The 17,313-nt window shown below is 29.7% G+C and overlaps 1 protein-coding gene across 1 annotated transcript in view; it reads left to right on the forward strand.

The window, feature by feature from the left end:
* Positions 1–16,709, forward strand: part of LOC101897915 (A-kinase anchor protein 10, mitochondrial) — a 79,600-nt gene extending 62,891 nt beyond the window's left edge. Inside the window, exon 4 of the mRNA XM_059123887.1 lies at positions 16,687–16,709. The gene's annotated coding sequence lies outside the window, so the exon portion shown is untranslated. The remainder of the gene's footprint in view (positions 1–16,686) is intronic.
* The last annotated feature ends 604 nt before the right edge of the window (positions 16,710–17,313 follow it).

Below are 17,313 nucleotides of genomic sequence, written 5' to 3' on the forward strand. Positions count from 1 at the left end.
CTTGAAAAAATATTCTTTAAAAATCCACGTTTATTTGGCTGTTGGTCCTTGAAAAAATATTCTTTAAAAATCCACGTTTATTTGGCTGTTGGTCCTTGAAAAAATATTCTTTAAAAATCCACGTTTATTTGGCTGTTGGTCCTTGAAAAAATATTCTTTAAAAATCCACGTTTATTTGGCTGTTGGTCCTTGAAAAAATATTCTTTAAAAATCCACGTTTATTTGGCTGTTGGTCCTTGAAAAAATATTCTTTAAAAATCCACGTTTATTTGGCTGTTGGTCCTTGAAAAAATATTCTTTAAAAATCCACGTTTATTTGGCTGTTGGTCCTTGAAAAAATATTCTTTAAAAATCCACGTTTATTTGCCTGTTGGTCCTTGCAAAAATATTCTTTAAAAATCCACGATTATTTGGCTGTTGGTCCTTGAAAAAATATTCTTTAAAAATCCACGTTTATTTGGCTGTTGGTCCTTGAAAAAATATTCTTTAAAAATCCACGTTTATTTGGCTGTTGGTCCTTGAAAAATATTTTTAAAATCCACGTTTATTTGGCTGTTGGTCCTTGAAAAAATATTCTTTAAAAAATCCACGTTTATTTGGCTGTTGGTCCTTGAAAAAATATTCTTTAAAAAATCCACGTATATTTGGCTGTTGGTCCTTGAAAAAATATTCTTTAAAAATCCACGTTTATTTGGCTGTTGGTCCTTGAAAAAATATTCTTTAAAAATCCACGTTATTTGGCTGTTGGTCCTTGAAAAAATATTCTTTAAAATCCACGTTTATTTGGCTGTTGGTCCTTGAAAAAATATTCTTTAAAAATCCACGTTTATTTGGCTGTTGGTCCTTGAAAAAATATTCTTAAAAATCCCACGTTTATTTGGCTGTTTGTCCTTGAAAAAAATATTCTTTAAAAATCCACGTTTATTTGGCTGTTGGTCCTTGAAAAAATATTCTTTAAAAATCCACGTTTATTTGGCTGTTGGTCCTTGAAAAAAATATTCTTTAAAAATCCACGTTTATTTGGCTGTTGGTCCTTGAAAAAAATATTCTTTAAAAAATCCACGTATATTTGGCTGTTGGTCCTTGAAAAAATATTCTTTAAAAAATCCACGTTTATTTGGCTGTTGGTCCTTGAATATATATTATTTAAAATCCTTTGACCCATGAAAAAATATTCTTTAAAAATCCTTTGACTCTTGAAAAAATATTCTTTAAAAATCCACGTTTATTTGGCTGTTGGCCCTTGAAAAAATATTCTTTAAAAATCCTTTGACCCTTGAAAAAATATTCTTTAAAAATCCTTTGACCCTTGAAAAAATATTCTTTAAAAATCCACGTTTATTTGGCTGTTGGTCCTTGAAAAAATATTCTTTAAAAAATCCAGGTATATTAGCCTGTTGGTCCTTGAAAAAATATTCTTTAAAAATCCAGGTATATTAGCCTGTTGGTCCTTTGAAAAATTTTTCTTTAAAAAATCCACGTTTATTTGGCTGTTGGTCCTTTGAAAAAATATTCTTTAAAAATCCACGTTTATTTGGCTGTTGGTCCTTGAAATATATTATTTAAAATCCTTTGACCCTTAAAAAAATATTCTTTAAAAATCCTTTGACTCTTGAAAAAATATTCTTTAAAAATCCACGTTTATTTGGCTGTTGGTCCTTGAAAAAATATTCTTTAAAAATCCACGTTTATTTGGCTGTTGGTCCTTGAAAAAATATTCTTTAAAAATCCACGTTTATTTGGCTGTTGGTCCTTGAAAAAATATTCTTTAAAAATCCACGTTTATTTGGCTGTTGGTCCTTGAAAAAATATTCTTTAAAAATCCACGTTTATTTGGCTGTTGGTCCTTGAAAAAATATTCTTTAAAAATCCACGTTTATTTGGCTGTTGGTCCTTGAAAAAATATTCTTTAAAAATCCACGTTTATTTGGCTGTTGGTCCTTGAAAAAATATTCTTTAAAAATCCACGTTTATTTGGCTGTTGGTCCTTGAAAAATATTCTTTAAAAATCCACGATTATTTGGCTGTTGGTCCTTGAAAAAATATTCTTTAAAAATCCACGTTTATTTGGCTGTTGGTCCTTGAAAAAATATTCTTTAAAAATCCACGTTTATTTGGCTGTTGGTCCTTGAAAAAATATTTTTTAAAAATCCACGTTTATTTGGCTGTTGGTCCTTGAAAAAATATTCTTTAAAAAATCCACGTTTATTTGGCTGTTGGTCCTTGAAAAAATATTCTTTAAAAAATCCACGTATATTGGCTGTTGGTCCTTGAAAAAATATTCTTTAAAAAATCCACGTTTATTTTGGCTGTTGGTCCTTGAAATATATAGTATTTAAATCCTTTGACCCTTAAAAAATATTCTTTAAAAATCCTTGACTCTTGAAAAAAATATTCTTTAAAAATCCACGTTTATTTGGCTGTTGGTCCTGGAAAAAATATTCTTTAAAAATCCACGTTTATTTGGCTGTTGGTCCTTGAAAAAAATTTATTCGTTTAAAAATCCACGTTTATTTGGCTGTTGGTCCTTGAAAAAATATTCTTTAAAAATCCACGTTTATTTGGCTGTTGGTCCTTGAAAAAATATTCTTTAAAAATCCACGTTTATTTGGCTGTTGGTCCTTGAAAAAATATTCTTTAAAAATCCACGTTTATTTGGCTGTTGGTCCTTGAAAAATATTCTTAAAAATCCACGTTTATTTGGCTGTTGGTCCTTGAAAAAATATTCTTTAAAATCCACGTTTATTTGGCTGTTGGTCCTTGAAAAAATATTCTTTAAAAATCCACGTTTATTTGGCTGTTGGTCCTTGAAAAATATTCTTTAAAAATCCACGTTTATTGGCTGGTGGTCCTTGAAAAAATATTCTTTAAAAATCCACGTTTATTGGCTGTTAGTCCTTGAAAAAATATTCTTTAAAAATCCACGTTTATTTGGCTGTTGGTCCTTGAAAAAATATTCTTTAAAAATCCACGTTTATTGGCTGTTGGTCCTTGAAAAAATATTCTTTAAAATCCACGATTATTTGGCTGTTGGTCCTTGAAAAAATATTCTTTAAAAATCCACGTTATTGGGCTGTGGTCCTTGAAAAAATATTCTTTAAAAATCCACGTTTATTTGGCTGTTGGTCCTTGAAAAAATATTTTTACAAATCCACGTTTATTTGGCTGTGGGTCCTTGAAAAAATATTCTTTAAAAAATCCACGTTTATTTGGCTGTTGGTCCTTGAAAAAATATTCTTTAAAAAATCCACGTATATTTGGCTGTTGGTCCTTGAAAAAATATTCTTTAAAAATCCACGTTTATTTGGCTGTTGGTCCTTGAAATATATATTATTTAAAATCCTTTGACCCATGAAAAAATATTCTTTAAAAATCTTTTGACTCTTGAAAAAATATTCTTTAAAAATCCACGTTTATTTGGCTGTTGGCCCTTGAAAAAATATTCTTTAAAAATCCTTTGACCCTTGAAAAAATATTCTTTAAAAATCCTTTGACCCTTGAAAAAATATTCTTTAAAAATCCACGTTTATTTGGCTGTTGGTCCTTGAAAAAATATTCTTTAAAAAATCCAGGTATATTAGCCTGTTGGTCCTTGAAAAAATATTCTTTAAAAAATCCAGGTATATTAGCCTGTTGGTCCTTTGAAAAATTTTTCTTTAAAAATCCACGTTTATTTGGCTGTTGGTCCTTTGAAAAAAATATTCTTTAAAAATCCACGTTTATTTGGCTGTTGGTCCTTGAAATATATATTATTTAAAATCCTTTGACCCTTAAAAAAATATTCTTTAAAAATCCTTTGACTCTTGAAAAAAATATTCTTTAAAAATCCACGTTTATTGGCTGTTGGTCCTTGAAAAAATATTCTTAAAAATCCACGTTTATTTGGCTGTTGGTCCTTGAAAAAATATTCTTTAAAATCCACGTTTATTTGGCTGTTGGTCCTTGAAAAAATATTCTTTAAAATCCACGTTTATTTGGCTGTTGGTCCTTGAAAAAATATTCTTAAAAAATCCACGTTTATTTGGCTGTTGGTCCTTGAAAAAAATATTCTTTAAAAAGCCACGTTTATTTGGCTGTTGGTCCTTGAAAAAATATTCTTTAAAAATCCACGTTATTTGGCTGTTGGTCCTTGAAAAAATATTCTTTAAAAATCCACGTTTATTTGGCTGTTGGTCCTTGAAAAAATATTCTTTAAAAATCCACGTTTATTTGGCTGTTGGTCCTTGAAAAAATATGCTTTAAAAAAATCCACGTTTTATTTGGCTGTTGGTCCTTGAAAAAAATATTCTTTAAAAATCCACGATTATTTGGCTGTTGTCCTCGAAAAAAAATATTCTTTAAAAATCCACGTTTATTGGGCTGTTTGGTCCTTGAAAAAATATTCTTTAAAAATCCACGTTTATTTGCTGTTGGTCCTTGAAAAAAGTATTTTTAAAAATACACGTTTATTTGGCTGTTGGTCCTTGAAAAAATATTCTTTAAAAATCCACGTTTATTGGCTGTTGGTCCTTGAAAAAAATATTCTTTAAAAAATCCACGTATATTTGGCTGTTGGTCCTTGAAAAAAAATATTCTTTAAAAATCCACGTTATTATGGCTGGTTGGTCCGTGAAAAAATATTCTTTAAAAATCCACGTTATTTGGCTGTTGGTCCTTGAAAAAATATTCAAATTTAAAAATCCAGGGTTATTTGGCTGTTGGTCCTTGAAAAAAATATTCTTAAAAATCCAGGTTTATTTGGCTGTTGTCCTGTTGGTCCTTGAAAAAAATATTCTTTAAAAAATCCACGTTTATTTGGCTGTTGGTCCTTGAAAAAATATTCTTTAAAAATCCCGGTTTATTTGGCTGTTGTCCTTGAAAAATATTCTTTAAAAATCCACGTTTATTTGGCTGTTGGTCCTTGAAAAATATTTTTTAAAAATCCACGTTTATTTGGCTGTTGGTCCTTGAAAAAATATTCTTTAAAATCCAGGTTTATTTGGCTGTTGGTCCTTGAAAAATATTCTTTAAAAATCCACGTTTATTTGGCTGTTGGTCCTTGAAAAAATATTCTTTAAAAATCCACGTTTATTTGGCTGTTGGTCCTTGAAAAAATATTCTTTAAAAATCCACGTTTATTTGGCTGTTGGTCCTTGAAAAATATTCTTAAAAATCCACGTATTTGGCTGTTGGTCCTTGAAAAAATATTTTTTAAAAATCCACGTTTATTTGGCTGTTGGTCCTTGAAAAAATATTCTTTAAAAAATCCACGTTTATTTGGCTGTTGGTCCTTGAAAAAATATTCTTTAAAAAATCCACGTATATTTGGCTGTGGTCCTTGAAAAAATATTCTTTAAAAAATCCACGTTTATTTGGCTGTTGGTCCTTGAAATATATATTATTTAAAATCCTTGACCTTAAAAAACATATTCTTTAAAATCCTTTGACTCTTGAAAAAAATATTCTTTAAAAATCCACGTTTATTGGCTGTTGGTCCTTGAAAAAATATTCTTTAAAAATCCACGTTTATTTGGCTGTGGTCCTTGAAAAAATATTCTTTAAAATCCACGTTTATTTGGCTGTTGGTCCTTGAAAAATATTCTTTAAAAATCCACGTTTATTTGGCTGTTGGTCCTTGAAAAAATATTCTTTAAAAATCCACGTTTATTTTGGCTGTTGGTCCTTGAAAAAATATTCTTTAAAAATCCTTTGCCCTTGAAAAAATATTCTTAAAAAATCCTTTGACCCTTGAAAAAATATTCTTTAAAAATCCACGTTTATTTGGCTGTTGGTCCTTGAAAAAATATTCTTTAAAAATCCCGTTTATTTGGCTGTTGGTCCTTGAAAAAATTTCTTTAAAAATCCCAGTTTATGGCTGTTGGTCCTTGAAAAAATATTCTTTAAAATCCACGTTTATTTGGCTGTTGGTCCTTGAAAAAATATTCTTTAAAATCCACGTTTATTGGCTGTTGGTCCTTGAAAAATATTCTTTAAAAATCCACGTTTATTTGGCTGTTGGTCCTTGAAAAATATTCTTTAAAAATCCACGTTTATTTGGCTGTTGGTCCTTGAAAAAATATTCTTTAAAAATCCACGTTTATTTGGCTGTTGGTCCTTGAAAAATATCTTTAAAAATCCACGATTATTTGGCTGTGGTCCTTGAAAAATATTCTTTAAAAATCCACGTTTATTGGCGTTGGTCCTTGAAAAAATATTTTTTTAAAAATCCACGTTATTGGCTGTTGGTCCTTGAAAAAATATTCTTAAAAAAATCCACGTTTATTTGGCTTGGTCTTGAAAAAATATTCTTTAAAAAATCCACGGTATATTTGGCTGTTGGTCCTTGAAAAAATATTCTTTAAAAAATCCACGTTTATTTGGCTGTTGGTCCTTGAAAAAATATCTTAAAAAATCCACGTTATTGGCTGTTGGTCCTTGAAAAAATATTCTTTAAAAAATCCACGTTTATTTGGCTGTTGGTCCTTGAAAAAATATTCTTTAAAAATCCACGTTTATTGGCTGTTGGTCCTTGAAAAAATATTCTTTAAAAATCCAGGTTTATTTGGCTGTTGGTCCTTGAAAAAATATTCTTTAAAATCCACGTTTATTTGGCTGTTGTCCTTGAAAAAATATTCTTTAAAAATCCACGTTTATTTGGCTGTTGGTCTTGAAAAATATTCTTTAAAAATCCAGGTTTATTTGGCTGTTGGTCCTTGAAAAAATATTCTTTAAAAATCCACGTTTATTTGGCTGTTGGTCCTTGAAAAAAATATTCTTTAAAAATCCACGTTTATTTGGCTGTTGGTCCTTGAAAAAATATTCTTTAAAAATCCACGTTTATTTGGCTGTTGGTCCTTGAAAAAATATTCTTTAAAAATCCACGTTTATTTGGCTGTTGGTCTTTGAAAAAATATTCTTTAAAAATCCACGTTTATTTGGCTGTGGTCCTTGAAAAAAATATCTTAAAAATCCACGTTTTTTGGCTGTTGGTCCCTGAAAAAATATTCTTTAAAAATCCACGTTATTTGGCTGTTGGTCCTTGAAAAAATATTCTTAAAAATCCACGTTTATTTGGCTGTTGGTCCTTGAAAAAAATTCTTTAAAAATCCACGCTTATTTGGCTGTTGGTCCTTGAAAAAATATTCTTTAAAATCCACGTTTATTTGGCTGTTGGTCCTTGAAAAATATTCTTAAAAATCCACGTTTATTTTTCTGTTGGTCCTTGAAAAAATATTCTTTAAAAATCCACTTTTATTTGGGTTGGTCCTTGAAAAAATATTCTTTAAAATCCACGTTTATTTGGCTGTTGGTCCTTGAAAAAAATTCTTTAAAAATCCACGTTTATTTGGCTGTTGGTCCTTGAAAAAATATTCTTTAAAAATCCACGTTTATTTGGCTGTTGGTCCTTGAAAAAATATTCTTAAAAATCCACGTTTATTTGGCTGTTGGTCCTTGAAAAAATATTCTTTAAAAATCCCGTTTATTTGGCTGTTGGTCCTTGAAAAAATATTCTTTAAAAATCACGTTTATTTGGCTGTTGGTCCTTGAAAAAATATTCTTTAAAAATCCACGTTTATTTGGCTGTTGGTCCTTGAAAAATATTCTTTAAAATCCACGTTTATTTGGCTGTTGGTCCTTGAAAAATATCTTTAAAAATCCACGTTTATTTGGCTGTTGGTCCTTGAAAAAATATTCTTTAAAATCCACGTTTATTTGGCTGTTGGTCCTTGAAAAAATATTCTTTAAAATCCACGTTTATTTGGCTGTTGGTCCTTTGAAAAAATATTCTTTAAAATCCACGTTTATTTGGCTGTGGTCCTTGAAAAATATTCTTTAAAAATCCACGTTATTTGCCTGTTGGTCCTTGCAAAAATATTCTTTAAAAAATCCACGATTATTTGGCTGTTGGTCCTTGAAAAATATTCTTAAAAATCCACGTTTATTTGGCTGTTGGTCCTTGTGAAAAATATTCTTTAAAAATCCACGTTTATTTGGCTGTTGGTCCTTGAAAAAATATTTTAAAAATCCACGTTTATTTGGCTGTTGGTCCTTGAAAATATTCTTTAAAAACTCACGTTTATTTGGCTGTTGGTCCTTGAAAAAATATTCTTTAAAAATCCACGTATATTGGCTGTTGGTCCTTGAAAAAATATTCTTTAAAATCACGTTTATTGGCTGTTGGCCTTGAAAAAATATTCTTTAAAATCCACGTTTATTTGGCTGTTGGTCCTTGAAAAAATATTCTTAAAAATCCACGTTTATTTGGCTGTTGGTCCTTGAAAAAATATTCTTAAAAATCCACGTTTATTTGGCTGTTGGTCTTGAAAAAATATTCTTAAAAATCCACGTTTATTTGGCTGTTGGTCCTTGAAAAATATTCTTTAAAATCCACGTTATTTGGCTGTTGGTCCTTGAAAAAATATTCTTAAAAAATCAAGTTTATTGGCTGTTGGTCCTTGAAAAAATATTCTTTAAAAATCCACGTTTATTTGGCTGTTGGTCCTTGAAAAATATTCTTTAAAAATCCACGTATATTTGGCTGTTGGTCCTTGAAAAATATCTTTAAAATCCACGTTTATTTGGCTGTTGGTCCTTGAATATATTAATTTAAAATCCTTTGACCATGAAAAAATATTCTTTAAAATCCTTTGACTCTTGAAAAATATTCTTTAAAAATCCACGTTTATTTGGCTGTTGGCCCTTGAAAAAATATTCTTTAAAAATCCTTTGACCTTGAAAAAATATTCTTTAAAAATCCTTTGACCCTTGAAAAATATTCTTTAAAATCCGTTTATTGGCTGTTGGTCCTTGAAAAAATATTCTTTAAAAATCCAGGTATATTAGCCTGTTGGTCTTGAAAAATATTCTTTAAAAAATCCAGGTATATTAGCCTGTTGGTCCTTTGAAAAATTTTCTTTAAAAATCCACGTTTATTTGGCGTTGGTCCTTTGAAAAATATCTTAAAAATCCACGTTTATTTGGCTGTTGGTCCTTGAAATATATATTATTAAAATCCTTTGACCCTTAAAAAAATTTCTTTAAAAATCCTTTGACTCTTGAAAAAAAATATTCTTTAAAAATCCACGTTTATTGGCTGTTGGTCCTTGAAAAAATATTCGTTAAAATCCACGTTTATTTGGCTGTTGGTCCTTGAAAAAATATTCTTAAAAATCCACGTTATTTGGCTGTTGGTCCTTGAAAAAATATTCTTTAAATCCACGTTTTTGGCTGTTGGTCCTTGAAAAAAATTCTTTAAAAATCCACGTTTATTTGGCTGTTGGTCCTTGAAAAATATTCTTAAAAAATCCACGTTTATTTGGCTGTTGGTCCTTGAAAAAATATTCTTTAAAAATCCACGTTTATTTGGTGTTTGGTCCTTGAAAAATATTCTTTAAAAATCCACGTTTATTTGGCTGTTGGTCCTTGAAAAAATTATTTTTAAAATCCACGATTATTTGGCTGTTGGTCCTTGAAAAAAATATTCTTTAAAATCCACGTTTATTTGGCTGTTGGTCCTTGAAAAAAATATTCTTTAAAATCCACGTTTATTTGGCTGTTGGTCCTTGAAAAAAAATTTTTTTAAAAATCCACGTTTATTTGGCTGTTGGTCCTTGAAAAAATATTCTTTAAAAATCCACGTTTATTTGGCTGTTGGTCCTTGTAAAAATATTCTTTAAAAAATCCACGTTATTGGGTTGGTCCTTGAAATATTCTTTAAAATCCACGTTTTTTGGCTGTTGTCCTTGAAATAATATTATTTAAAATCTTTGACCCTTAAAAAATATTCTTTAAAATCCTTTGACTCTTGAAAAAAATATTCTTTAAAATCCACGTTTATTTGGCTGTGGTCCTTGAAAAATCTCTTTAAAAATCCACGTTTATTTTGGCTGTTGGTCCTTGAAAATATTCTTAAAAATCCACGTTTATTTGGCTGTTGGTCCTTGAAAAAATATTCTTTAAAATCCACGTTTATTTGGCTGTTGGTCCTTGAAAAATATTCTTTAAAAATCCACGTTATTTGGCTGTTGGTCCTTGAAAAATATTCTTAAAAATCCACGTTTTATTTGGCTGTTGGTCCTTGAAAAACATATTCTTTAAAAATCCACGTTTATTTGGTGTGGTCCTTGAAAAAATATTCTTTAAAATCCACGTTTATTTGGCTGTGGTCTTGAAAAAATTCTTTAAAATCCACGTTATTTGGTGTTGGTCCTTGAAAAATATTCTTTAAATCCACGTTTATTGGCTGTTGGTCCTTGAAAAAATATTCTTTAAAAATCCACGTTTATTGGCTGTGGTCCTTGAAAACTATTCTTTAAAAATCCACGTTATTTGGCCTGTAGTCCTTGAAAAAATATTCTTTAAAAATCCACGTTTATTTGGCTGTTGGTCCTTGAAAAAATATTCTTTAAAATCCACGTTTATTGGCTGTTGGTCCTGAAAAAATATTCTTAAAAAATCCACGATATTTGGCTGTTGGTCCTTGAAAAAATATTCTTTAAAAATCCACGTTATTTGGCTGTTGGTCCTGAAAAAATATTCTTTAAAAATCCACGTTTATTTGGCTGTTGGTCCTTGAAAAAATAATTTTTAAAAAATCCACGTTTATTTGGCTGTTGGTCTTTGAAAAAATATTCTTTAAAAAATCCACGTTTATTTGGCTGTTGGTCCTTGAAAAATATTCTTTAAAAAATCCACGTATATTGGCTGTTGGTCCTTGAAAAAATATTCTTTAAAAATCCACGTTATTTGGGTTGGTCCTTGAAATATATATTATGTAAAAAGCCTTTGACCATGAAAAAATATTCTTAAAAATCTTTGACTCTGAAAAAAATTCTTTTAAAAATCCACGTTATTGGGGTTGGCCCTTGAAAAAAATTCTTTAAAAATCCTTTGACCCTTGAAAAAATATTCTTTAAAAATCCTTTGACCCTTGAAAAAATATTCTTTAAAATCCACGTTATTTGGCTGTTGGTCCTTGAAAAAATATTCTTTAAAAATCCAGGGATATTAGCCTGTTGGTCCTTGAAAAAATATTCTTTAAAAAATCCAGGTATATTAGCCTGTTGGTCCTTTGAAAAATTTTCTTTAAAAATCCACGTTTATTGGCTGTTGGTCCTTTGAAAAAATATCTTTAAAAATCCACGGTTATTTGGCTGTTGGTCCTGAAATATATTATTTAAAATCCTTTGACCCTAAAAAAAATTCTTTAAAAACCCTTGACTCTTGAAAAAAATATTCTTTAAAAATCCACGTTTATTTGGCTGTTGGTCCTTGAAAAAAATATTTCTTAAAATCCACGTTATTTGGCTGTTGGTCCTTGAAAAAATATTCTTTAAAAATCCACGTTTATTTGGTGTTGGTCCTTGAAAAATATTCTTTAAAAATCCACGTTTATTTGGCTGTGGTCCTTGAAAAATATTCTTTAAAAATCCACGTTTATTTGGCTGTTGGTCCTTGAAAAAATATTCTTTAAAAATCCACGTTTATTTGGCTGTGGTCCTTGAAAAAAATTCTTTAAAAATCCACGTTATTTGGCTGTTGGTCCTTGAAAAAATATTCTTTAAAATCCACGTTTATTTGGCTGTGGTCCTTGAAAAATATTCTTTAAAAATCCACGTTTATTTGGCTGTTGGTCCTTGAAAAAATATTCTTTAAAAATCCACGTTTATTTGGCTGTTGGTCTTGAAAAAATATTCTTTAAAAATCCACGATTATTTGGCTGTTTGGTCCTTGAAAAAATATTCTTAAAAATCCCACTTTATTTGGCTGTTGGTCCTTGAAAAAATATTCTTTAAAAATCCACGGTTTATTGGCTGTTGGTCCTTGAAAAAATATTTTTAAAAAATCCACGTTTATTTGGCTGTTGGTCCTTGAAAAATATTCTTTAAAAATCCACGTTATTTGGCTGTTGGTCCTTGAAAAAATATTCTTTAAAAAATCCACGTATATTGGCTGTTGGTCCTTGAAAAAATTCTTTAAATCCACGTTTATTTGGCTGTTGTCCTTGAAAAAATATTCTTTAAAATCCACGTTTATTGGCTGTTGGTCCTTGAAAAAATATTCTTTAAAAATCCAGGTTTATTTGGCTGTTGGTCCTTGAAAAAATATTCTTTAAAAATCCACGTTTATTTGGCTGTTGGTCCTTGAAAAAATATTCTTTAAAAATCCACGTTTATGGCTGTTGGTCCTTGAAAAAATATTCTTAAAAATCCAGGTTTATTTGGCTGTTGGTCTTGAAAAAATATTCTTAAAAATCCACGTTTATTTGGCTGTTGGTCCTTGAAAAAATATTTTTTAAAAATACACGTTTATTTGGCTGTTGGTCCTTGAAAAAATATTCTTAAAAATCCAGGTTTATTTTGGTGTGGTCCTTGAAAAAATATTCTTTAAAAATCCACGTTTATTTGGCTGTTGGTCCTTGAAAAAATATTCTTTAAAATCCACGTTTATTTGGCTGTTGGTCCTTGAAAAATATATTCTTTAAAAATCACGTTTATTTGGCTATTGGTCCTTGAAAAATATTCTTTAAAAATCCACGTTATTTGGCTGTTGGTCCTTGAAAAAATATTCTTTAAAAATCCACGTTTATTTGGCTGTGGTCCTTGAAAAAATATTCTTTAAAATCCACGTTTATGGCTGTTGGTCCTTGAAAAAATATTCTTTAAAGAACCACTTTATTTGGCTGTTGGTCCTTGAAAAAATATTCTTAAAAATCACACGTTATTTGGCTGTTGGTCCTTGAAAAATATTCTTTAAAAATCCACGCTTATTTGGCTGTTGGTCCTTGAAAAAATAGTAAACTTTAACACTCCACCGTTTATTTGGCTGAATCCTTGTAAAAAAATATTCCTTTAAAAATCCACGTTTATTTGGCTGTGGGCCTTGGAAAAAATATTCTTTAAAATCCACGTTATTTGGCTGTTGGTCCTTGAAAAAATATTCTTTAAAAATCCACGTTTATTTGGCTGTTGGTCCTTGAAAAAAAAAAATTCTTTAAAAATCACGTTTATTTGGCTGTTGGTCCTTGAAAAAAATATTCTTTAAAAATCCACGTTTATTTGGCTGTTGGTCCTTGAAAAATATCTTTAAAATCCACGTTTATTTGCTGTTGGTCCTTGAAAAAATATTCTTTTAAAATCCACGTTATTTGGCTGTTGGTCCTTGAAAAAAATATTCCTTAAAAAATCCACGTTATTTGGCTGTTGGTCCTTGAAAAAATATTCTTTAAAAATCACAGTTTATTTGGCTGTTGGTCCTTGAAAAAAATATTCTTTAAAAATCCACGCTTATTTGGCTGTTGGTCCTTGAAAAAATATTCTGTAAAATCCACGTTTATTTGGCTGTTGGTCCTTGAAAAAATATTCTTTAAAAATCCACGTTTATTGGGCTGTTGGTCCTTGAAAAAAAATATCTAAAAAAAAATCCATCGTTTATTGGCTGTTGGTCCTTGAAAAAATATTCTTTAAAAATCCACGCTTATTTGGCTGTTGGTCCTTGAAAAAATATTCTGAAAATCCACGTTATTTGGCTGTTGGTCCTTGAAAAATATTCTTTAAAAACCACGTTTATTTGGCTGTTGGTCTTGAAAAAATTGCTTAAAATCCACGTTTATTGGGCTGTGGGCCTTGAAAAAATATTCTTAAAAATCCACGTATTTGGCTGTGGTCCTTGAAAAAATATCTTTAAAATCCACGTTTATTGGCTGTTGGTCCTTGAAAAAATATTCTTAAAAATCCACGTTTATTGGATGTTGGTCCTTGAAAAAATATTCTTAAAAATCACGTTTATTTTGGCTGTTGGTCCTTGAAAAAATATTCTTTAAAATCCACGTTTATTTGCTGTTGGTCCTGAAAAAATATTCTTTAAAATCCACGTTTATTTGGCTGTTGGTCCTTGAAAAATATTCTTTAAAAATCCACGTTATTTGGCTGGTGGTCTTGAAAAATATTCTTTAAAAATCCACGCTTATTTGGCTGTTGGTCCTTGAAAAAATATTCTTTAAAAATCCACGTTATTGGCTGTTGTCCTTGAAAAAATATTCTTTAAAAATCCACGTTATTGGCTGTTGTCCTTGAAAAAATATTCTTTAAAAATCCACGTTTATTTGGCTGTTGGTCCGTGAAAAAATATTCTTTAAAAATCCACGTTTATTTGGCTGTGGTCCTTGAAAAAAATATCTTTAAAAATCCACGTTTATTTGGCTGGTGGTCCTTGAAAAATATCTTTAAAAATCACGTTATTTGGCTGTTGTTCCTTGAAAAATATTCTTTAAAAATTCACGTTTATTGGCTGTTGTTCCTTCAAAAAATATTCTTTAAAACAATCCACATTTAATGGTCTTTTGGTACTTAAAAAAATACTCTTTAAAAATCCACGTTTATTTAGCTGTTGTGCTTCTTGAAAAAAAATTCTTAAAAATGCACGTTTAATGGCCAAAAGGTCCCTTTAAAAAATATTCTTAAAAATCCACGTTTTATTTGGTGTGGTTCTGAAAAAATATTCTTAAAAATGCACGTTTAATGGCCAATAGGTCCTTTTAAAAAATATTCTCTAAAAATCTACGTTTATTTGGCTGTTGGTCCTTGAAAAAATATTCTTTAAAAATCCACGTTTATTTGGCTGTTGGTCCTTGAAAAAATATTCTTTAAAAATCCCAGTTCTATTTGGCTGTTGGTCCTTGAAAAATATTCTTTAAAATCCACGTTTATTTGGCTGTTGGTCCTTGAAAAATATTCTTTAAAACTCCACGTTTATTTGGCTGTTGGTCCTTGAAAAATATTCTTTAAAAATCCACGTTTATTTGGCTTTTGGTCCTTGAAAACATATTCTTTAAAATCCACGTTATTTGGCTGTTGGTCCTTGAAAAAATAGTCTTTAAAAATCCACGTTATTTGGCTGTTGGCCCTTGAAAAATATTCTTTAAAAATCCACGTTTATTTGGCTGTTGGTCCTTGAAAAAATATTCTTTAAATCCACGTTTATTTGGCTGTTGGTCTTTGAAAAATAATCTTTAAAAATCCACGTTATTTGGCTGTTGGTCCTTGAAAAAATAGTCTTTAAAAATCCACGTTTATTTGGCTGTTGGCCCTTGAAAAAATATTCTTTAAAAATCCACGTTTATTTGGCTGTTGGTCCTTGAAAAAATATTCTTTAAAATCCACGTTTATTTGGCTGTGGTCTTGAAAAAATAATCTTTAAAAATCCACGTTTATTTGGCTGTTGGTCCTTGAAAAAATATTCTTTAAAAATCCACGTTTATTTGGCTGTTGGTCCTTGAAAAATATTCTTTAAAAATCCAGTTTATTGGTCTTTTGGTCCTGAAAAAATATTCTTTAAAATCCACGTTTATTTGGCTGTTGGTCCTTGAAAAAATATTCTTTAAAAATCCACGTTTATTTGGCTGTTGGTCCTTGAAAAAATATCTTTAAAAATCCACGTTTATTTGGCTGTTGGTCCTGAAAAAATATTCTTTAAAAATCCACGTTTATTTGGCTGTTGGTCCTTGAAAATTGTCTTTGAAAATCCACGTTTATTTGGCTGTTGGTCCTTGAAAAATTTTCTTTGAAAATCCACGTTTAATTGGCTGTTGGTCCTTTGAAAATATTCTTTAAAAATCCACGTTTATTTGGCTGTTGGGTCCTTGAAAAAGTATTCTTTAAAAATCCACGTTTATTTGGCTGTTGGTCCTTGAAAAAATTATTCTTTAAAATCCACGTTTATTTGGGTGTTGGTCCTTGAAAAATATTCTTTAAAATCCAAGTTATTTGGCTGTGGTCCTTGAAAAATATTCTTTAAAAATCCAAGTTTATTTGGCTGTTGGTCCTTGAAAAATATTCTTTAAAATCCAAGTTTATTTGGCTGTTGGTCCTTGAAAAAATAATTCTTTAAAAATCCACGTTTATTTGCTTATGGTCCTTGAAAAATATTCTTTAAAATCCACGTTTATTGGTTTGAGGGTCCTTGAAAAAATATTCATTAAAAATCCCCGTTTATTGGCCTTTTGATCCTTGAAAAAATATTTATTTATTGGTTTGAGGGTCCTTGAAAAAATATTCTTTAAAAATCCACGTTTATTTGGCTGTGGTCCTTGAAAAAATATCTTTAAAAATCCACGTTTATTGGCTGTTGGTCCTTGAAAAAAATATTCTTTAAAAATCCACGTTTATTTGGCTGTTGGTCCTTAAAAGAATATTCTTTAAAATCAAGGTTTATTTGACTGTTGGTCCTTGAAAAAATATTCTTAAAAAATGCACGTTTTATGGTCATTTGATCCTTGAAAAAATAATCTTTAAAAATCCACGTTTATTTGGCTGTTGGTCCCTGGAAAAATATTCTTTAAAAATCCACGTTTATTTGGCTGTTGATCCTTGAAAAAATATTCCTTAAAAATCCACGTTTATTTGGCTGTTGGTCCCTGGAAAAATATTCTTTAAAAATCCACGTTTATTTGGCTTTTGGTTCTTGAGAAAAATATTCTTTAAAAATCCACGTTTATTTGGCTGTTGGACCTTGGAAAGATATTCTTTAAAAATCCACGTTTATTTGGCTGTTGGCCCTTGAAAAGATATTCTTTAAAAATCCACGTTTATTTGGCTGTTGGTCCTTGAAAAAATATTTAAAATCCAAAAATTAAATTCAACTCTTTTTCTGAACACAAATCCAAAATAATTCCTCGCTAATGGAACTTTTATTTAATTTTCATTACAGGACATATGAATGGACTGCCGTTCGTAAACAGGTAAATATTTTAACAATTTAACATGCACACATATACATCCACTCCTCTCTCTCTCGCTCTCTCTCGTGTCCTTTGTATATTTAATGATCACACATGTGTACAAAATTGCACACTGACACCCACATTAATTTTTACCTTTTGTTTATTTACAAATACTAGATGATAAAACAATAACACCAACAACAATAACAATGACATTTAAAATGTACTGTCAGCCAGCCTTTCGCAATACACACGCACATGCAAACAAAACAATTTAATTTGCATGTAATTGTTTTAATTTTGTGAAGAGTCGCAAGAATGGATGTGAGGGAATGGGGACATTTTTTGACCAGAAAATATGGGCGAAAAGTGGGATGAAATAAAATTTGGTCGGTTTTTTGGGGAATTTTGGAACTTTGCATAATTTTGGGTTAATTTCCTAGTTCTTCTCCATTTCAAAGGACATACCGTTTCTTCAAATTGCGGAAAATGTTATAAGAAATGTAAATCGATATGGCAACTCTTAAAAAAAGGCACACGAGAATAATGTGTTTTATTTACCATCAGGAATAACAGATTTTTCAATTTAGTTCCTCCCTCCATTTATTCATTTG

Source organism: Musca domestica, unplaced genomic scaffold, assembly GCF_030504385.1.
Source record: "Musca domestica strain aabys unplaced genomic scaffold, Musca_domestica.polishedcontigs.V.1.1 26, whole genome shotgun sequence".
Classification (NCBI taxonomy): Eukaryota; Metazoa; Arthropoda; class Insecta; order Diptera; family Muscidae; genus Musca; species Musca domestica.